We start from the raw sequence: 19,782 nt of genomic DNA, 5'->3' as shown, positions 1-19,782 counted from the left end.
TACTCTTCAACTGCAGCTGGATTTAAAGCAGTGACGTGGAGGGAAAAAGCTCCCCCCATCCCATCCCCAATCCCTTGAGTCATCCCAGCTCACTTGAGCCGTTATTTAGAATGCATCACGGTGCTGACCAGGAGCATCGTCCCTTACAGTCCCTTCTCTCAGACTTTAGTCCAGTCTCCTCTTTTTGATAAACCTCCTACGATGCAGGTTTATGGATGTTTAAAGCTGTAACTAAACCCCCAACCATCTAACTGTGGTGTCCCCACTCCCCCATTCACCCCTCTTCTTCTACCATCGCATTCAGGCTCAGAACCTGACAAACTTCAGGCGCTGCAGTGTGAAACCATCTCAAAGTTCTGCCGCCATGCTACATTTGTAAAGAAAGCGAACACTACAAAGCTGTGTGGGCCCAGGCACTGCCCGCATCCATTCCAGATTTCCAGGCCTCTTACACAGACCACGTGTCGGGCTGTCTGTCTTCTTTCCAAGGCACCCATTTGGAGTCTCAGTTACAAACCCAAAAGATGGATCCAAATATCTCTAGCAATTTGGGACATTTGACATTCAGATCCGGAACCAAATTGTACAATGCAAGCCCGTCTCTATGTGAAAGGCAAGCCCAAGGAATTCTCACTCCTACGGGGTTTGTTACCTATATGAAAACCAGTCCAAGTCAGTCAGGAGCTTTTCTGATGTGCCACAGAGCTCACATGGGAATGTCAGTTATGAACCTGCATTGGTTCTGAATGAATTATTGAGAGACTTTGGGTGTTTTTGGAAGCTGAACTGCAGGGAAGTGATGTGACAGACAAACAATCGAAGAACCAGGAATCATACAAACAAATGGGAAGCGGGGACCATAATGACAAAACAATAAGGAAATTTGGATTTCACAACCACAACTATTGATAAGTGATTCCTTGTCAGACAGATGTTGTCAAACTAAGTTTTCTTTAACCATCGTAAGATCTGTTTCTTTATCTGGTGATAGTGGGTGCCATTAGGACGGAGTCTCCTTAGCAGCCGGATATTACATTGTTTTAATGTAATTTAGATGGAATGTGAGGATGTGACTTCCTGCTTCTTAGCTAATGGCTGCTGCTCTCCTAATCTGGCTGCAGACAAAGGCCTTAGGCCTTACCATATGGCTACAAGAAAAGGCCTCATCCTTACAGGACTCCTTGTCAGGGCTGGCTCCAGGGTTTTTGCCGCCCCAAGCATCGGGGAAAAAAAAGAAAAGAAAAGAAAAAGCCGCAATCGCGATTGGCGGCAGCTCCACCGCGCCGCTTTCTTCTTCGGCGGCAGGTCCTTCCCTCCGAGAGGGACGAGGGACCTGCCACCGAATTGCCGCCGAAGAGCCCGACATGCCGCCCCTTCCCCTTGGCCACCCCAAGCACCTGCTTGCTGAGCTGGTGCCTGGAGCCGGCCCTGCTCCTTGTACAGGTAAATGCTTACCGCTGGCAGTGACAGTTGTATGATTCTGGCCTATCTGTAGCACTCCCAGGACTAGAGGGAGAAATGTACCAGACAGTTTTATTCTGGTCTAAAGTACTTATTTAGCCCATGGCTGCTAGGAGAATTACCCATAATTTTGCCCATAGAAATGACTACGACACTCTGTTGCTTGCTGTTAGCTCTGTTCCTAGATTCATTATGGGTAGGGGACCACTTAAAGAAATGGCAAATGTTTCCGTGCTGCAAGCCGCTCTGACGTCTCTAAAATCTGTTTTCATTTGAAGCGAATTTTGACCTGGGCTTTGTGTTTTCTTAAAAAAACAAAACTCCAAAGCAACCACCCTCCAGACATTTGACTGTGAACAAGGCAAGCTGCCTTCCATTTTGAATGGATTTTCCTTTTGTTGGTTAGTAATGACCACAGGATTCCATTCTCTGGATTACTCTGAGAGCAGGGATTTAAGGCCTAGCAAAGAAAACAGCCTCCCATGTCAAAACTTTCCGCTCCTGCCAAGTTTACAGCTAGCACACAAGGCAACGTAACCATCAGTCGTTTTGTGTCAGATCAGCCTCAGGACCTGCAGCACCAATGATCCAAATCAGAATATCCGAGGAGAGGCCTTCACTGCTCCGCCCTCGCTTGTTTGAAAACCTCGTCCGAATAAACAAAATCTGAAAGGGCCGAGGCTGCTCGAAAGGAAACCGTAAACGGTCCCATCTGTGGCTCTTGGCTAATATCTCCTCAGACAGGGAGAAAAGGAGATTACAGGAAGAAGAGTCTCTCTTCGCTCAGGAGGAAATACCACTACATTCTAGCATCCTCACTGCTCCACCGTCCATTCCTCCAGCGCCGGGCTCTCTTCAAGGAAGATTCATTACAGGGGAACTGCGACATGAGCCTGCAAAGAGAGGGACACCGTCTGAAAGGAGAATGAACAAAAAAAACCAAAACAGCGCCGAACCAAACTGAACAAATTCAAGCTGAGGATGCAAACATGGAGGCACCCAAAATTAGAGGCTAGTTTTGAAATTTTGGCCTAAAGGAGTTGGCCAACTCGACAGTCAGGAATAGCAGCACTCAGGCCTCCAGACTTGCCTCACCCCCCCACCCATTTCTAGAACAGCCCCTCCCTGGTGGTTCTGAGCTGTGCACCGATCAGCCCTCACAGTGACATTTCAGAGCCAGAGCTGCCTTCACGCTTCCACATTCCAGCTGCGGCGGCAAGAAAAGTTGGCGCATGGTGGCAGAGATGCTCTGGTGGTAATTACAGCCGTGCCAGACGTCAGCAGCAGTGGAAATCGTGAGAACCCTTGTTCCTGTTAGATTTCCAGCTACATTCTACAGACATAAAAACTGGGGCTAATTAGTCATAGCACTTCAAAGAGCTTTAATGGTCTCAGGATGGGCCCCCCCCCCCCCCCCCCCCCCCCACTGGAACTGAACAACAAATCTCTGGGCCGTTCGAAACACAGAGCCGAGTTTTGGAGCTTGAGTCCAGTTATGTAATAACCAGAGCTGGATGAGCATCAGAAAATGTATTAATCAAACAAATTATCCTGGGACTAATTCTGTCAGCCAGTTAATTTATTCAGTGAATAATATTCAGCCAGCAATCTGCAGATGGGACACATACTGTACGTGACAGAAGCAACATTCATTGAAGAATTATTCTCTCAATGATTTTTAAGTAGCTCCAATTACAATGAATTCAACTCCCAGATGCCCTAGAGAGAAGGGCAAATGTTAGTATTTGTGTTATTACTCTACAGATGGGGAAACTGAGGCACAGAGAGGGGATGTGTGTAAATAACCTGCCTAAGGACACAGAGAAACGTAGCCGCTGGGATTGGAATTCAGGAACTCCTGGCTTCTGCTCCCTAACATACTCTCAGAGAAACCACTGGTGAAATCCTGGCCCCACTGAACTCTATGGGAATTGTGTCATTGACGTCAATGGGGTGAGAATTTCACTCATTGTTTTTCACCGGTTCTAGTACGTTCCAGGGAGACACAGTATAACAAGTCGCACCTCCACAAGTGTGTGTGAAATGGTGGAGCAGGGCCCAAGTCCTTTGTGGGGTGCCCATCACTAACTTTCATGGCTGGGATTTTCAAAAGGGAGTTAGGCACCTGAGATTTGAGCACCTTAACTCCCCTAGGCTCCTTTGGAAATCGCTTCCTATCGCTCTTACGGTCAGAAGTGACCTGTGCTTGAACCAGCCCCTTGCTCTGAAAAGGGGCTATGGACGTTAGCCAGGACACTCTGTTTGTACCATTTGTTATTATCATCACTACCACAAACTGGAGATGAAGCGATTTAGGGCCAGATTCGGCTATTGGCTTCACTGGTGTAAAACCAGAATAACTCCACTGAAGTCAGTGGAGTGACTCTGGATTTACATTCATGTAACTCAGAAAATAATTTGTTTCCTACAGTCTTAATCTAATACAACCCGTGTCCAACATGGGACTGACCCCCCCCCCCCCGTGTTACCTCCTGGGTTCTGTCTAGTTCAGGCCATGGTTTGCAGGGCTAAGGACAATAAGAAGGCATTTTAAAAGTATATTAGGAACAAAAGAAATCCAAGCAATGGTATAGGTCCATTATTGGACGGAGATAGAAAATTGTTAATAATGATGCAGCGAAGGCAGAAATATTCAATAAATATTTCTGTTCTATATTTGGAAAGAAGCAGGACTGAAGTATTTCAAGGACAGGGCAGTGATGCAGAATGCGGGTGATTAACCATTGGAGCAAACTGGTGGATTCTACATCTCTTGATGGCTTCAAATCAGGCCTGGATGCCTTTTTTGGAAGATATTCTTTAGCCAGTCACAAGTTATTGGGCTCAGTACTGGGGCACTGATGCAACCGATGCTGGGATACTGTGTCCAGTTGTGGCATCTGCAATTCGAGAAGGATGTTGATAAATTGGAGAGGGTTCAGAGAAGAGCCCAAGAGTGATTAAAGCATTAGAAAGCCGCTTTACAGTGATGGACCGAAGCAGCTCAATCGATTTAGCTTAACAAAGAGAAGGTTAAGGGGTGACTTGTTCACAGTCTGTAAGTACCTACATGGGGACCAAATATTTAATAACAGGCTCTTCAGTCCAGCAGAGACAGGTCTAACATGATCCAATGGCTGGAAGTGGAAGCTAAATAAATTCAGACTGGAAATAAGGTGTAAAATGTTAACAGGGAGGATAATTAACCCTTGGAACAAACTTACCAAGGGTCAAGGTGGATTTTCCATCATTGACAATTTTTCAATCAGGATTGGCTGTTTTTCTAAAAGATCTGCTCTGGGAATTTTGGGGGGAAAGTTCCATGCCTGGTGACGCACAGAATGCCACACTAGATCTAACGGTCCCCTCTGGCCTTAGACTCTATGAATCTATGAGCTGCAAGTATCAGTGCACTCTCCTCAGTGGTAGGACAGCAAAAACAGGGGATCTTCCCATGTTCATTACAGTGCATAATAGAAGCTGGTCTCAAGGTCAAGCAGAAGGCAACGAGCGCTACTAATGGTCACTGGACAGCATTGGCTGTATGATGGCATTGGAGAGGGGTTTTCTGCTCTGTGTGTGTGTAGCTTGAACTAGAATATATTAACACCCCCCCACCCAAAAAAAAAGCCCTACAGCACACCACGCTGTATCACTGGAGGGAGCACACAGGGGAAGTCCAGCAGCAGTGCAGACAACAAACAAACTTTTCTCTGCAGTGGCCACACTAAGGATCAAAGGGCTGCGAGGGAAGGCCGTGCCTGCTCTGCGCTGGAGAAAAGCCCTTTTGTGCCTGAGATAAAAGGGAGATTGTCTGAGAATGGCTCATCCTGTTGGCTTCTATCCCCTAATCTCCATAATGCGCCCATGCCAGAACTAACGTGGTAGCTGGCCGTGCTAGTCGTCATGTCAGGTAGAAGCAGATCTCCCCAGATCACAGCAGCCAACACTTGACTCTTACCACAGCTCTTAGGGAAATGGGCTGCCTCCGTTCTGTGGGGTCTCCTCCTCTGGGCCCCTAGGGTCCTGGCCATCTCTCACCTACTCAGTGCTAAGAAAACTAGAGGAGGGCTTGGATCAAAAGGCTGGGCCTCACCCTTCCCCCTCCTTTGCACACTGCTCCTGAGCACTGGAGTCTTACAAGAGTTCCCTTCCATGTCTGCTTCCTACTTGCCTGATAATCAGAACCAGATTTAGCTTCCCTGGCTCCCTATGGAGCACAGCCACCTGATGCCCCCAAGTCAGCCTGCCCTGCAAATCAACCCAGGTCAGACCTGAGCTCCTGAAAACACTTGGTGACAGTTGTGCCTTTTCCCATTAAAATTTCGTTATATTGGGGGCCTGCTAACTCGGGGAAATTGCAGGGACAACTTTCAAAGGTTGCCAGCATCACATGTCTTCCTGTCACACAGCTACGCTGTTGTTTCCCATGGTACTTTCCTTCCTCTCCCCAATAGTCTGGTGGCCGCTGTGGTCACATCTGCAGCGTGTCTCCGACACGGTCCTGCTGTACAATCTTGCCTTTGTTTTGTTGTGTATATTTTTTCTCTTTTCACCACAGTTCATGCAGATTCTGCAATGATAGCGCCTTGGGCGGTGACCTCATGAGCCCTCACAAGTTAAGCAGGATCAGACATGGTCAGCGTATGGGTGGGAGACTCTTATGGACTGTAGCCGTCAAGGTGCCGCAGGAAGAGGTACTGATAATTCAGTAGGTGACACGCTTTCCTCTGAGTCAGTGCTGACCCCAAGGCCCCAGTGCGGTGCTGCAGAAAGTGAGGTGGAGGGACGCTGTCCCCTCCCAAGTATCAAAGGGGTAGCTGTGTTAGTCTGGATCTGTAAAAAGCAACACAGAGTCCTGTGGCACCTTACAGACTAACACACGTTGTGGAGCATAAGCTTTCGTGGGTGAATACCCACTTCGTCAGACGCATGTGGTGGAAATTTCCAGAGGCAGGTATAAATATGCAGGCAAGAATCAGTCTGGAGATAACGAGGTTAGTTCAATCAGGGAGGTGAGGCCCTCTTCTAGCAGTTGAGGTGTGAACACCAAGGGAGGAGAAACTGCTTTTGTAGTTGGCTAGCCATTCACAGTCTTTGTTTAATCCTGAGCTGACGGTGTCATTTGCAAATCTGACATGCATCTGACGAAGTGGGTATTCACCCGCGAAAGCTCATGCTCCAATACGTCTGTTAGTCTATAAGGTGCCACAGGACTCTTTGTCACTTCTCCCCTCCCAGTCATTGCTTTGATTCCAGTGCCACAGCATGATGCTAAGGACTCTTGTACTCTTGCTATCCTTATGGACTGGATGTTAAATCAAGGTCCTTGTCACATCTGCTCACTAAAGATCCCGTGGTCCTTTCCACAAGAGCAGTAATAAGTAACAAGAACTAGTAATGATAACAATCGGTCGTTAATAAGGGGCTTAGCCCTGGTATCACGGCCAAACACCAGCTTGAGTAGCTGCATTCTGCCTCTTTAAATCCCCCGCCTGAAGAGTCGACCGGACACAAACTTCATCCTCACTTTCCATCCTGAACTGTTGTGTAGACTGCTGTCCTGTCCATGCATACTGCACAGTCTGCATGGATTCCTAGAGCCCTGCAAATCTGCAGCTACCCGTGCACCATGTTTGCAGATAGCAGATCGGATGAGGATACAAATTTTGTATCTGCACAGGGCTCTACTGATCCCATGCACAGAATTTCCACTGCATCCTATGATGTGGAGCACAAAGAAATGTACCTCCCTGCAGATCCTGAACGCTACTAGCTAGGCAAAGCTGCTGTTAAATGTCATTTACTTTTTGCAAATCCAGACAGAACCTGCCGTTCTGTCTCTACAGCCATTTAAAAAGAAATGTTCATCAAGTCCATAACCCTCACCCCCATGTTAACTGAACAGCAGCAGCGAAGGAGCCGTGGGTGGCGTGGACAGGCTGCACGGCTAGGTTAAAAGCCTGGCTTCCACCGAGGCCTTGAATAATGGAAGCTAGAAAGCAGCTTCAACACCCTGACTGTGAATTAAAATGAAGCAGTGTGTCACACCTGTTCAATATTGGGGGAAGGGCCCTTGGAAAGGGCACTTAGGACACAGGGACCAAGCTGAGGAAACAAACAGGATTTTATCAGGACCCACGGGTTGTTGTCCTGTCTCTGGAACGACAGCCAACTTTTGTCCTCAACTTCACCAAACGACTGTGAAGAAACCTGGGGAAGTTTCTCGTGGTAACGGAATGTGATTTGGGAGATGGCACCATTTGGACGGCCACCTCTCTGGCAGTCACTGACGTGGCACTGCCCAGCAGGGACGTTCACAAGCACAAATACGACTGTCCTGACCTTTGCTTCCCACACTTAGGTCACCCTATGGCAGGGATTATCAATTCTTTTTTTGTCAGGGTTCAAATTTCTTGGTCAAGGCATAGTCAAGGTCCAGACTCCAGAGAGAATAATACAAAAATAACAACACCGATCATAAGTAAATAAAAAGATTTCATGGTCTGGTCAAAAGCATCTGGCGCTCCGGATTTGGCCCATGGTCGCCTATTGACTACCCTGGCCCTATGGCCTTTGGAGTCAGGGACTTCTAAAGACTGATTTCCAGAGGGGCTCAGTGCCTGCATTTCTCACTGACTTCAAGGGGAGTTGTGAAGGCTCAGCGCTTCTCCATTGCTGCGAGAGGGTTAAATCATGATGATAGGGACAGGAGAATTAGCCCTGATAAAATAAGCTATCCATTGATGACTACAGAGGTTTCTGTGTGGTTCATTGCTTGAGGGTAGCCAGGGTGGGTATGTTCACATGCGTATCACTGGTATGAAACCAAGCACAGAATGTATGCCATCCACACATGCCTTCTGCCTAGAGAGCAGTTAGCCAGTCACAATGCCTTAGTATACCAAGACAGCTCAAGGTGCTCGAAGAGAAATCCATGTGTCTAGCCTGCAATGCCAAGCAGCTAGCTGAAAGTGGGGAGCAGAGCTGGGTGGGAAATGGTTTTCCCATCCCATGAAGATTTTTGAGATTTGAAAAGGTTCCCCAGCCTAAACTGTGATAAAATCTCAAAATCTCAAAAATGTTTATTAACCAAAAAATCTGGAAAAAAAACAAAATTTGGATCGGGTCAGTTGAAATGTTTTGTTTTGATGTTGACCTTTTCCCACTTACTTTCCCCCCCCCCCACTATGAATTAACTTAAATTTCTAAATGAAAAGTTGTTTTGAACCAAAATGGGATGTTTGAACAACTTTGAAACTTTTTTCCCCAATTTTTTTTTCAGAACGGGAAAAGTCATTGACCCCCAATCCCTTCTAGTAAACAGTTTCGGTTTCAAGAAACTGGCATTTTCCAATGAAAAAATATTTTCTTTGGACATTTCCTGACCAGCTCTACTGGGGAGTCGTTAGTTTGGATTTGACAGTGCAGAATTTTCCCAGGAATGATAAAGCAACTGCAAAAAAAAAAAAAAAATGTTGGCTGAAGCGTAGTGTTTGCCCCCAGGAAGCAAAAGGAGGTTCCGATAATGGTACCAGTTGCTTTCAGCAGATTGTTTTGCCCCTTTGCGCCCTCAGAGCTCCCAAAAGCAAATATGATATCAATGAGTTAGGCTTAAACCTTTGATTTATTGTTCTCCTCTGTAGGGGAAATAAGGAACCTATTTATCCTTTCTAGGTTAGCTCATTTTTAATAGCATGCAGTGTTCGTGATAGAGGCAATGTCCTTCCAGATGAGCTCACACACACATGCCCTGTATATAATATAAGAACGGCCATACGGGGTCAGACCAAAGGTCCATCTAGCCCAGTGTCCTGTCTTCCAACAGTGGCCAATGCCAGGTGCCCCAGGGGGAATGAAAAGAGCAGGGAATCATCAAGTGATCCATCCCCTGTCGCCCATTCCCAGCTTCTGGCGAACAGAGGCTAGGGACACCATCCCTGTCCATCCTGGCTAATAGCCATTGATGGACCTATCCTCCATGAATTTATCTAGCTCTTTTTTGAACCCTGTTCTAGTCCTGGCCTTCACAACATCCTCTGGCAAGGAGTTCCCACATCTGCGAACCTGCCTCAGAGTTTTTAGAAGCCAGCACCAAACAACCAACAACAAGAAACTGCCGAGGGATTGTGTGAGCTGAAGGTTGGAAATCTGATGGACCTTTCCTGATGCTGTTTGTGCTGGCCCATTACCCCAATTCCTTCTACACACCCCACTCTGGGACTCACCCAATCACCTCCTTCCCCTTGGAAGAGCGAATGAAGAGATAAGGAAGGAACTGGAACCTGGTTTATTCCCACTTGTGCTTTCTTGCATGAGTTTGTGTCAGGCTTTCTTAAATGCCAAGTGCAAAGATGAAAACAAGTGATGAGATCTCCAGGGAGAACAAAGGGGTTATTCATTGGGGATGAATGAATCTCAGAATCACTGGGCCAGATACTCAGCTGGTGCCAACTGGGGGCACTCCCCTGAAGTCAATATTGCTACGCTGATTTACACCAGCTGCAGATCAACCAGATTGTTTGTGTTCCTGCAGCCCCTGAAAGCCTTGACTGAGGTTGGACTCAATTGTGCTAGGCCCCCTGGAGACCGTGTTTTGGTCTGTGTTTGTACAGTGCCTAGCACAATGGGGTGCGGCCTCTAGACAGACCACGGTAGAAACAAATATCAAGAGCATCCACACTGGAGGGTTGGTCCTGGGAATGGGCGACAGGGGATGGATCACTTGGTGATTCCCTGTTCTGTTCATTCCCTCTGGGGCACCTGGCATTGGCCACTGTCGGAAGACAGGACACTGGGCTGGATGGACCTTTAACTATGGCAATGTGGCTAAAGCAGTACCAGCTGCATGTGTAGACAAGCCCTTAGAAGATGCCTCATGTTGGTATTGCTTATTTCCCTTTCTGTATCGCCTATTTCTGTCTGGCATGGGGGAAAAGCCACACACACACACAGCCTTTATACCATCATAAACTGGATTCGCTCTAGAGCTTTCCCTGGTATAACTATTTTGATTTTAAAAAAAATGGGGTGTTCTGACAGTTATTTTTTTTTTTCTGATTAGGGATGAAACCTGAACATTTCAAAAGTTCTCTGCAAAAAGAATATTCCAGAATTTTTTTTTTTTTGTTTAGGTCAATCAAAGCGTTTCATTTTGATGAAATCTAAACATTTTTCTTTTGTTTTTGACTTTTTTATATATTTTATAATACAGAATTTTAAAAAATGAAACATTTTGTTCCAAAAACCAGGTCATTTCAACACTGTCAGAACTAAGCAAAAGTGTGATAACAGTAAAATGTTCCAGTGACCACTGGGCCTTCCCTATCATAGATCCCATCTTGGCCCTACTTACCTCCTGTCTAAAAGGCTCGCTGATGTCCAGACATGAGCTCCAGGTGGGAGGTGGAGCAGATGGGGAAGACATCTGCCGAATTGAGGAGAAAACCAAGTGCCAGAGTGGGCAGAGGCAGGTGTGCATGTGCCCAAGCATCTGGGGGGAGACTGCAGGGGGGTCTGGGAGTTGACAGCTGAGGGTGTGTCAGGGCTCCTGCAGGTAGGAAGTAAGGAGGGGGAGTTGGTTACAGGAAAAGGTCACTGGGATTGTTGAGGAGGGGGGAGATCAGCAGTTGTAGGGGGAGTCAGGCTGCAGCCGAGAGCGTTGTGTTTGTATTCAGTGCAACAATTTGCTTGGACAGGTTGAGAATTTTGAAGGGCTCATGATTGAAGAAGACCTGAACTGAGTTGGGAAATTATTATTACCATGTTCTATGTCTGAACAGCAACATCAGGGTCAGGCGAATCCTGTGACATGAAAAGTTCTGCAAAACTCTCAGGGCCAGATCCTGAACTGGTGTAAATCAGTCTCTCTCTGCTGAAGTCAGGGGAGCGATACAATTTATACCTGCTCAGGATCTGGCCCTCACACTATTTTGGGGGGTTGTAAACCTTGTTCCAAGTTTGCAAACCTGTCTAAGTTTTCCATGGGCACTCAGGGGACAAGGACAGGTGCAGTGCTAGATGGGCAGACAGGCAAGACACATATGAGACACTCATCACCCTAAAAAGCCAGGCTGGCACAAAAGGGTACCTAATATTCAGCGTAGAGCTGGGCGGAGAAAAAAATTTTGTTTCATGGAGGGTTTTGAGATAGCTGTGGGGTTATTTTTTTTTTTCTGATTAGGGATGAAACCTGAACATTTCAAAAGTTCTCTGCAAAAAGAATATTCCAGAATTTTTTTTTTGTTTGTTTAGGTCAATCAAAGCGTTTCATTTTGATGAAATCTAAACATTTTTCTTTTGTTTTTGACTTTTTTTATATATTTTATAATACAGAATTTTAAAAAATGAAACATTTTGTTCCAAAAACCAGGTCATTTCAACACTGTCAGAACTTATTTCCCCTTTGTTTCTCTGGAACAGAATTCTGGGGAAACACGTGATTTTGCAGTGTGTCGATTTTGCCAGAACTGCATTCTCGGATGGAAAATGGTTCTGTTGAAGTTGTTCTCCCCAGCTGTAATTCAGTGTACATCCTAAGCCAAAAGCACCCAGTTAAATTCCGTGTCTATATCCTGAGCCAAAGGCATTACACCAAGGAAGAACTTAGCCCTCAGCAGTTGTTTTTCATTATACATTTCCTGCCTCCTCCTTTCTGGTCCTTCTTCCCTTCTCTCTCTGGATCATCACCCAGTCTCTATACACTTGTGTTTCCCTTGGCCCATCTCCTTCATCTTCCACTCGGGTTTATTTCCTTCTTCCCCTCCCCCCGAGTTCTGAAGGATTCCCTTCTGGGTGCAAGGTATGAAAAATCACAGACTGTCCTCACCTCCATCTCCTCTCCTTGTGCTTCTCACCTTCAATGGCGGCTTCAAAAGCCCCCTTGAAAAGGAGGCTGGCCAGTGAGCTCATTCACAGCAAGCCATTTTCCTTTCACGCTGATTGAAATGTTACTCCTCCAACTCCCCCTGAGCACAACCGGCCTCTCAGGGGCGGGCGTCTTGACAATGCGCCTGCACCTCCCGGAGGAAATGCAGGCTGCTCCTCGGCTCGCTTTAGGGACGTTCTAAAGCAATTGGCGGTAAAAGGGTCTCCATTTCCATCCCTAGCCTCTGCTCATTAGCTAAAGTGGAATACATTCCTTTTATCTGCACACTCGTTTTCAAGGATAATCATGTCTTTTTGTGTGCACCTCCCTTTACTGTTCCCACGCTGGGGTAATTGCTGATTGCGGTTGGGTTAATACATATTTACAGCCATGTAGAGCTAGTGAAGGGCTCCTGTAGTTTTATTTGGGCCATTTTATTTAACCAGCTATAAAGTCATTAACAAGGTGTTCAGTGGTAGCTGTCCCCGGCATTTATCTTGTCCCCATGTCTTGGGAGGAATTTAGGGCAGGCAGATGGCTCGGTGACGCTGCCCCTCCCCCACCAGAGACTCCCAAAATGGGAAAAGAAAGTCTGGCAACACTGAGCACTCACTTGCCTTTCACGCTATTTTTCTTTAATTCAAGAAGAGGCGGATTTCTCCGGTGAAAGGGTCCAGTGTTTAGCAGGAATTCGGCATCACTCCGTGGCCACGCTCCAAGGGACACATTGCTCTGATGAGAGCCCATGAAAGCACCCACACACGTGGCGGGAGTGGTGCTTTCGAAAGCATGGGCAGCGGATTAAGGCTGGTTACCTCCTGATTCAATGCTCGGCGGTAGCCAAACATTAGGCTGAGGCAAGCCAGGCTCAGTCCCGGCTGCAGGACGGGAGGGAGGCTGAGTGCCGGTGGGAGCGTGGTTCCAGGCAGCTGCGAGTCAAACAACCAGACCGGAACAAAGAGGAGGGACCCCAAGGCAGACTGGGACTTCGGCCTCGTCTGTGCTCCGGAGAGAACCCATCGTGCTGCTGCTACATGCTCGTCCGATACAGCTCAGCCCAGTCCATCATTCCTGGCCAAACTGTGTCTCAGTTGCATTGGGCTGTCCACGCTTACTGCCACGCTGCATCACTCTACGTGTGGCAATGCATTCTGGGAAAGCCAGGGAAGCTCTCCCATACTGCCCCTGCCCCAGCGTGAACTCCGATAGGAAGAGCTCTTCACTCTAGGGAGAAACGTTGAAAGGAAAAACCAGCTTTGGAAAGATTTCAGGCCCAGATTTGTGCAGTGCAGTCTCCAATCTGACCGATCCTCTTACCTAAAAATCAACCCTCCCTGCACCTTGTTGCCTTGATACCATTGCCTAAAACCGCTGAGTGAGATGGGCCAGAATTAGAGCCAGGCAGATAATGAATTACAAACGTTATCTGATGAATTTTGCCTGGTTTTCCTGCCATCCCAACTCAGATTAGTTTCTGCGGATGATTCTTGGGCCCTAGCTGGTTTGCCTGCAGTTTGTTACAAGTGTGTAAAATTCAGGCTGTTTTGATTGGACACGAAGCTCCCGTGGCACCGTTCTCTGGCCTGGGACCAGGACAGTGTAGTGCTGAGAATCAGGTTTGCAGAGCAAATTCTGGCAGTCAGGAATCCCCGGGAATAGTCTGCAATGTTCTCTTTGACTTGGCTGCTATGGTGAATGCTCCCTATGGCAAACTCCCACTTGCTAGACTTGGGGCTCTTTGGATTCAGCTATTATGTTTTTTCCAGGTGTCCCAAACCACTGTGCAAAGAGTGTGTGTGCTGAGAGATTAGTACATGTAATCCGGGGGTGAATCTCCTCTTCATACAGTGGGCTAATTAACTCCCAGTTTAGATGCAGAATCATGATGAGCTATTGGCTGCAGGAATGTTATTCCCAAAGGGAAGCAAATACCTTGTCGGAGTGGTTAGCCCCATTCCCTGGCAGTGAATTCTCAGCGAGAACTCCGCTCCATGCTCCTGCTGCTGGCTCCAGCTTAGCGTTTGTTCAACCTACTTCTCCTCTGCATTCATCTGAAAGAGCCATTCAGACAAAAGCTCAACATCTGAGTCTATTTGCCGGGCGTGCAGCTGGGTCAGTTTGCAAAGACAAAGGAAAGCTCCTCTGTCAACAGGTCTCAGAGCTCAGGTAGCGTCAGCGAATCGAGGGCAAAAAGTCAAAGTACTTTCACAAACTATCAAACCGCACTTCAGTCCCATCCAGCAGAAGAGGCTGGGGCAGCAGAAGGGATAAAGAGAAGCTCAGAGGATTGGCCTCAGCAGCAGGATCTGTCAGCCCACCAATTAGTGCTATTAAAAAGATAATTCGCTCTGCTCCATGGAAACGGAGGGAGGAGGTGAGGAGGAGGCAAAATGCATTTTCCATTTAGTTTTATTTTAATGACTCTAAGAAGTGTCAGGAGATGCCAAAAATGCATTATTGAAAATATTAGCGGCACTCTTGGAGTACGTGAGTTCATGGTAGTTCAAACGGGAAGTCGGGAAGGCAGCACTTTATTACACCGGAGACTGTGTTTTTCTGCTCTCTATCATCAGCCAAATGATACGTTACAAGCAAAATAAATTGGAAGGGGTCAGATTGGGACAGGGAAATTCCACCTCCTGTACGCCACCCTTCCCCACCTCCAGAAAGCTTTTATTTCCAGCAATTATTAACTTTATGGGACAGGCTTGTAGAATTTAATAGAAACGTATAAGCTTTATAGAGGCATCCTATGGAATTGCATAGAGAATGATCTTCTTTGTGAAGATTCTGTAGGATGGACCAATCAAGCCTGTAGACAGGATAGAATTCTACAGGGTTTTCACATGAGAGATCCAAGGGCAGAAGGAGGCGTTTCCTTAGAGAAACCATTGTCTAAAGGAACAAGCACAGGGGTAGGAAACCAGAGCTTCCCAATTCTCTTCCAACCTCTCTCACTTACTGACCTTACAAATGCTGGGCATTTTATAACTGTTATGCAGCTAGGGACCGACTGTCCCAGTTGAGTCAAAGGGAGTTTTGACTCGCCTTAGGTCAGGCCCTTAGGACTTGCATTACCCCTAGGAAGTAGGTAAATATAAGGAAGGACTATGACATGATAGATGCTCGGAGCAATTCCAGAACCTTTACCATCTCAATAAGAATCGGCAAGATAACAGTAGTTAATGTGTGTAAACCACTGAATATAGATTGACCTTCTCCCCCATAGCTTATCACCTGGCTATGTATGTCAGTGATTTCCATAGCCACCACACGCTGTGGGGCAATCATAGGCTTCTTATGGATGCACAAGTACCAGGGGACAAGTTTATTAAGCACAAAGTGCTCTGAGAGCTCTGACAAATAGCTTTCTCCCCACGTCCTCCGCTCATCACTGTCCTTCACTGTCAAGGGGGCAAGCAAGGCCCTCTCACTCAGGAAAGCAAGGAAAGCCATAGGACCTGATGGCATCTTTCCAGGATTTCTTAAAAGCTTTGGAGCCAAGGGATGGAAATGGCTGGCAGCACTGCACTCTAATGGCCATTCCCCCAGGTTCATCCCAAGGATCTGGTGCGAGGTTATGGTTATGGTCATGGCCATTGTCAAGACTGGGAAGCCAACCAGTAATTCCCCACCATATTGGCCCGTATCATTCCTCCGCACATCACACAAGCTCATGGAGAGACATTACTGGCAAGGATCATGCCGCTTGTAGGAGTAATGTTATGGAGTGAACAAGCGGGTTTCCAACCAGGCTGCCACTGCACTCACACCCTTAACAACACACTGAGGCAGGATTCCAGGGAAACCTCAGGCCTGGGGCAGCTTTCATCAACTCATCTGCTGCCTATGACACCGTATGGAGGAACAACCTTCTCCTGAAACCCAGCAGTATTATCCCACCCAATGCAATGATGACATTCTTCTGAGACATTCCGACCAAGCTTAAGTTTCACATTTTCCTTGGTGACCAGGGAAGCAGGCCGCACACTCTCAGCTCTGGCCTACCACAGAGATCTGTCCTAGAAGCAATCCTGTGTAATATCCACCCTAGCAACCTTCCGCGAACATCGCCATGGAAATTTGTCTATGCTGATGACATTTCTCTGACTGCACAGGCACAGGATTTATCTATTATAGAACAAACCCTAACCAAGGACCTTAAAACCACAGACAAATATTTCTTATACTGGTATCTAAAACCAAACCCCACTACGGCTGTGGTGTCAGCATTCCATCCAAACAATCGAAAGTCTAGGGCAGAAACGCATATGAACTTCTGTGGTCAGAAGAGATGATCCTAGCCCAAAATATCTTGGTTTGACATTCGACTGAAGCCTCACATGCCACTGGCACCTGAAAAATATCCACAACAAAATAAAATGCGTGTACATCTCATCCAGAAACTGACAGGAAAGACCTGGAGGGCTGATGCAAAAACTCTGCACACGTCCTCACGGGTCTTTGTCTACTCCACAGCAGAATACTGCTGTGTGTCTGGACACACAGTTCCCACACAGCGCTTGTCGACTCTCAACACGCCATGCAGATCATTACAGGCACAGTAAAATCAATGCCACAAATGTGGTTTCCCATACTGGTGCACATCCACACACCACAAATCCACCATGACATGAATCTCCTTTGGAAGTTCCATTGTATTCAACGGAACAAGGATCTTCCAGTACAGGAAGACCTAAATAATATATCGAGATTCTGACTCAAATCTAGACAACCTTTTCGGCTTGCAGTGTGAGAGCCCAAACACTCAGGGTTCTCCCCAGAGATCAATGGTGAACAAGATGGAAGGACACCAACATTCCAAACACACACTTCATCAAGGACTCAACCAAATAACCCAGAGGTTTTCATTCCCACAGAAAACATGGTCCGCTTTGATTCACATCCACATGTCACGAGCCAGGTGCACCTGCTTTCTCCAAAAAAGGGACCTGCAACACAGTCCTGTTTGTGACTGCAGAAATGGACTTCGAATTACGGAACGCCTCCTCAATCAATGTCCCAAACAATCAGAACCCAATGGTATCTCTGCCATCCACTGCATGTCCTCTGAAGCAATTAATCGGATTGCCCATCTAGACCTGAACATCTAACATGGCTATTCTAATACGAAAAAGGAAGAAGAAGAAAAACTATCTTCAGTTTCTACAGGAGGAAGCTGAGTCTCAGTCAAGCTAGGACCAATTTTTTCAAAAGAATTAGAATCAGTGTTTTCAGACTCCTGATTTGGATTGATGCAGAGTTATCTATATAATTCTATATGCTGGTTTATGAATTTCATAGGAAGGATCTTAATCTCTCTTAAATTCTATAGATGTTTAAAGTCATTGCTACAGAACCCTCTTTGTTTCATACTTTTTAAATTTTAGGGGCCTTTTCCACAAGGGAATTTAACAAGATCTTGGACTCGCTGAAGTATTTATAAAGTTTTCTGTGTGCTTAATAGTGCCACCAACATTTGAAATTAGTGTAAAAACTGAACATCCGAATCCGCAGGCAACCTCAGCCTTCAAAGTTTGGGCTGAGAAAATAAAATAAAGGAAAATTTGAATGTGTGAAACTATTGCAGCTTTTAGCATTTCTAACATTCTGAATTGCTTTCCTTGAAACTTGGCTTGTGACTTAGATATCAAGAGATCTCCAAAACAAGCTATGTTTGAGCAAAATCTATACTATGAGCAAAGCAGACTGGATTTGAGCATTATAAAGTTATGCATGGGCAAAATTCCTGCAAGGAACAAATGAGTGTGGGGTTTTTGTGTGTTCAAGTTTTTACAAAGGAAAACTCGCACAGAACTCAGAAACAGCTAAGATGATTTTGCTGAAATTGTACAAAAAATTGCCTGTGGGCAGAGACCAGAAAACATCAGATTTGGATGAAATTTGGATATTTTGTGTTAGATAAGCTTTCACAACCTTTGAAATAACGAAAACTACTATTCTAGCTATCAGGCATGTCTATTAAAGACAGACAATTCAAATATATTCTAAATGTGGACAGAAAGAGCAAAGATTTGGGGAAGGTGAAATATGAATAAGGGAAAACAAGTGACGTTAATTTTTTTTAATTTTCGTTAAATTTGATCCAAAATAAAATTCTGGCTAGTCACTTTCTTCATTCTAATATGTACTGTCAGGACACAGGTATATAAATATATGAAGTTCTTACCAAATGCCATATTTTTTCTTTTAAAGTTAATCATATTTATTTTTATAAATGTCTAGCAATATAGCACTTGTAACACTAATATATACAATCATACCTTACATACGTATTTTATACATAATGTACATTTTTATTTTCAGATAATAAATCACAAGTATAAATCTTATTAATCATTTAAACAGCCCCCTTCTAATACTGCTGGAAAGATTTTCCAACTCAAACACCTTTTAAGCTGCAATGACATCATGTCTGTCGGGACATTGTTATATAATGAAGATTGTGAGACATTTTCCCCTATAAAGTCACTGCAATAAAGTTTGTCGTTCTAGTCATTAAATTCAAGTTTTCTCCTCTTACCTTTTCCCCACTCTGGAGCCATCCATCATCAGGTTGAAAAAACCCACTCTTGCCAAGGTGAAATAGTTCAGGTCCAATCATGAAGTCTCCACCCTGGCAAAATGCCCATCAATTTCAGCTGGAGTACAAGTCCTTTCTGCGTAATCTTTTAGGGGCCTTGACCTCACCTAAGCTATGAGAACTAGCAGGGAGAACAGGAGGAAGAAGAAGTTCCAAGCTGCATCTAGGATCTCGACCCCTGAAAAAGAAAAAGGTTCCATCTCATGGAAGTGAACATCTTACCAGGAGCCGCACTGATAGACTTTATGCCTGCAACACCCTCCACCACACTGTACCTCCAAGGAAGACACTGTAGAGAAAGCTTCACTCTCTCAGAGCAATAGATTCAATGGACGTTTTGCCTGCATGAGAGCGGCAGGGCTTGGTCAGGATTGGGACCCCTACAAGGAGCCGTTGTTTATGAGCTCTTGTTACAAGTGGACGGCAGATGCTATGTCTTGGACAGTGGAAGCCTCTGGCCTACGGAAACAAAGACCAAAAAACTCAAGGCATTCAGAAAGCACTCATTGCATTCCGAGAGCTTGGAGCCGCGCTTCTCCAAAAGAGCCGTGCCCTGTGCTGAGAGATTCGGAGTATCTGCATGCATGGCATTCAGCATCAGTAGTCCCATCGCCTACAAACTACACGTCCTAGCAGGGCACAGCAGCCTTAGAAAGAACTCTTGAAAATTGGAAGTGGAACCACTAACAGGGTTCAAAAAAGAACTAGATAAGTTCATGCAGGGCCAGCTCTACCATTTTTGCTTCCCCAAGCAAAAACAAAAAACAAAAAAAACGGTCAGATTGTGCCGAGAGCCAGCCCTGAGTTCATGGAGGATAGGTCCATCAATGGCTATCAGCCAGGATGGGCA

The 19,782-nt window shown here is 45.9% G+C and overlaps 1 long non-coding RNA gene across 1 annotated transcript in view; it reads right to left on the bottom strand.

Annotated features, from left to right (window-relative positions):
• Positions 1–1,462: 1,462 nt before the first annotated feature.
• LOC112113006 overlaps positions 1,463–19,782 on the bottom strand; it is an 18,943-nt gene continuing 623 nt past the window's right edge. Inside the window, exons 2-4 of the long non-coding RNA XR_002908662.2 lie at positions 19,208–19,391; positions 18,873–19,110; positions 1,463–2,354 (exon numbers count right to left, since the gene is read on the bottom strand). This is a non-coding gene — a long non-coding RNA (uncharacterized LOC112113006). The remainder of the gene's footprint in view (positions 2,355–18,872; positions 19,111–19,207; positions 19,392–19,782) is intronic.

Source organism: Terrapene carolina, unplaced genomic scaffold, assembly GCF_002925995.2.
Source record: "Terrapene carolina triunguis isolate 2854851 unplaced genomic scaffold, T_m_triunguis-2.0 Scaffold88, whole genome shotgun sequence".
NCBI lineage: Eukaryota > Metazoa > Chordata > Testudines > Emydidae > Terrapene > Terrapene triunguis.
Note: the sequence above shows the minus strand (reverse complement) of the source record. Positions and strands in the feature narration are given on the sequence as shown.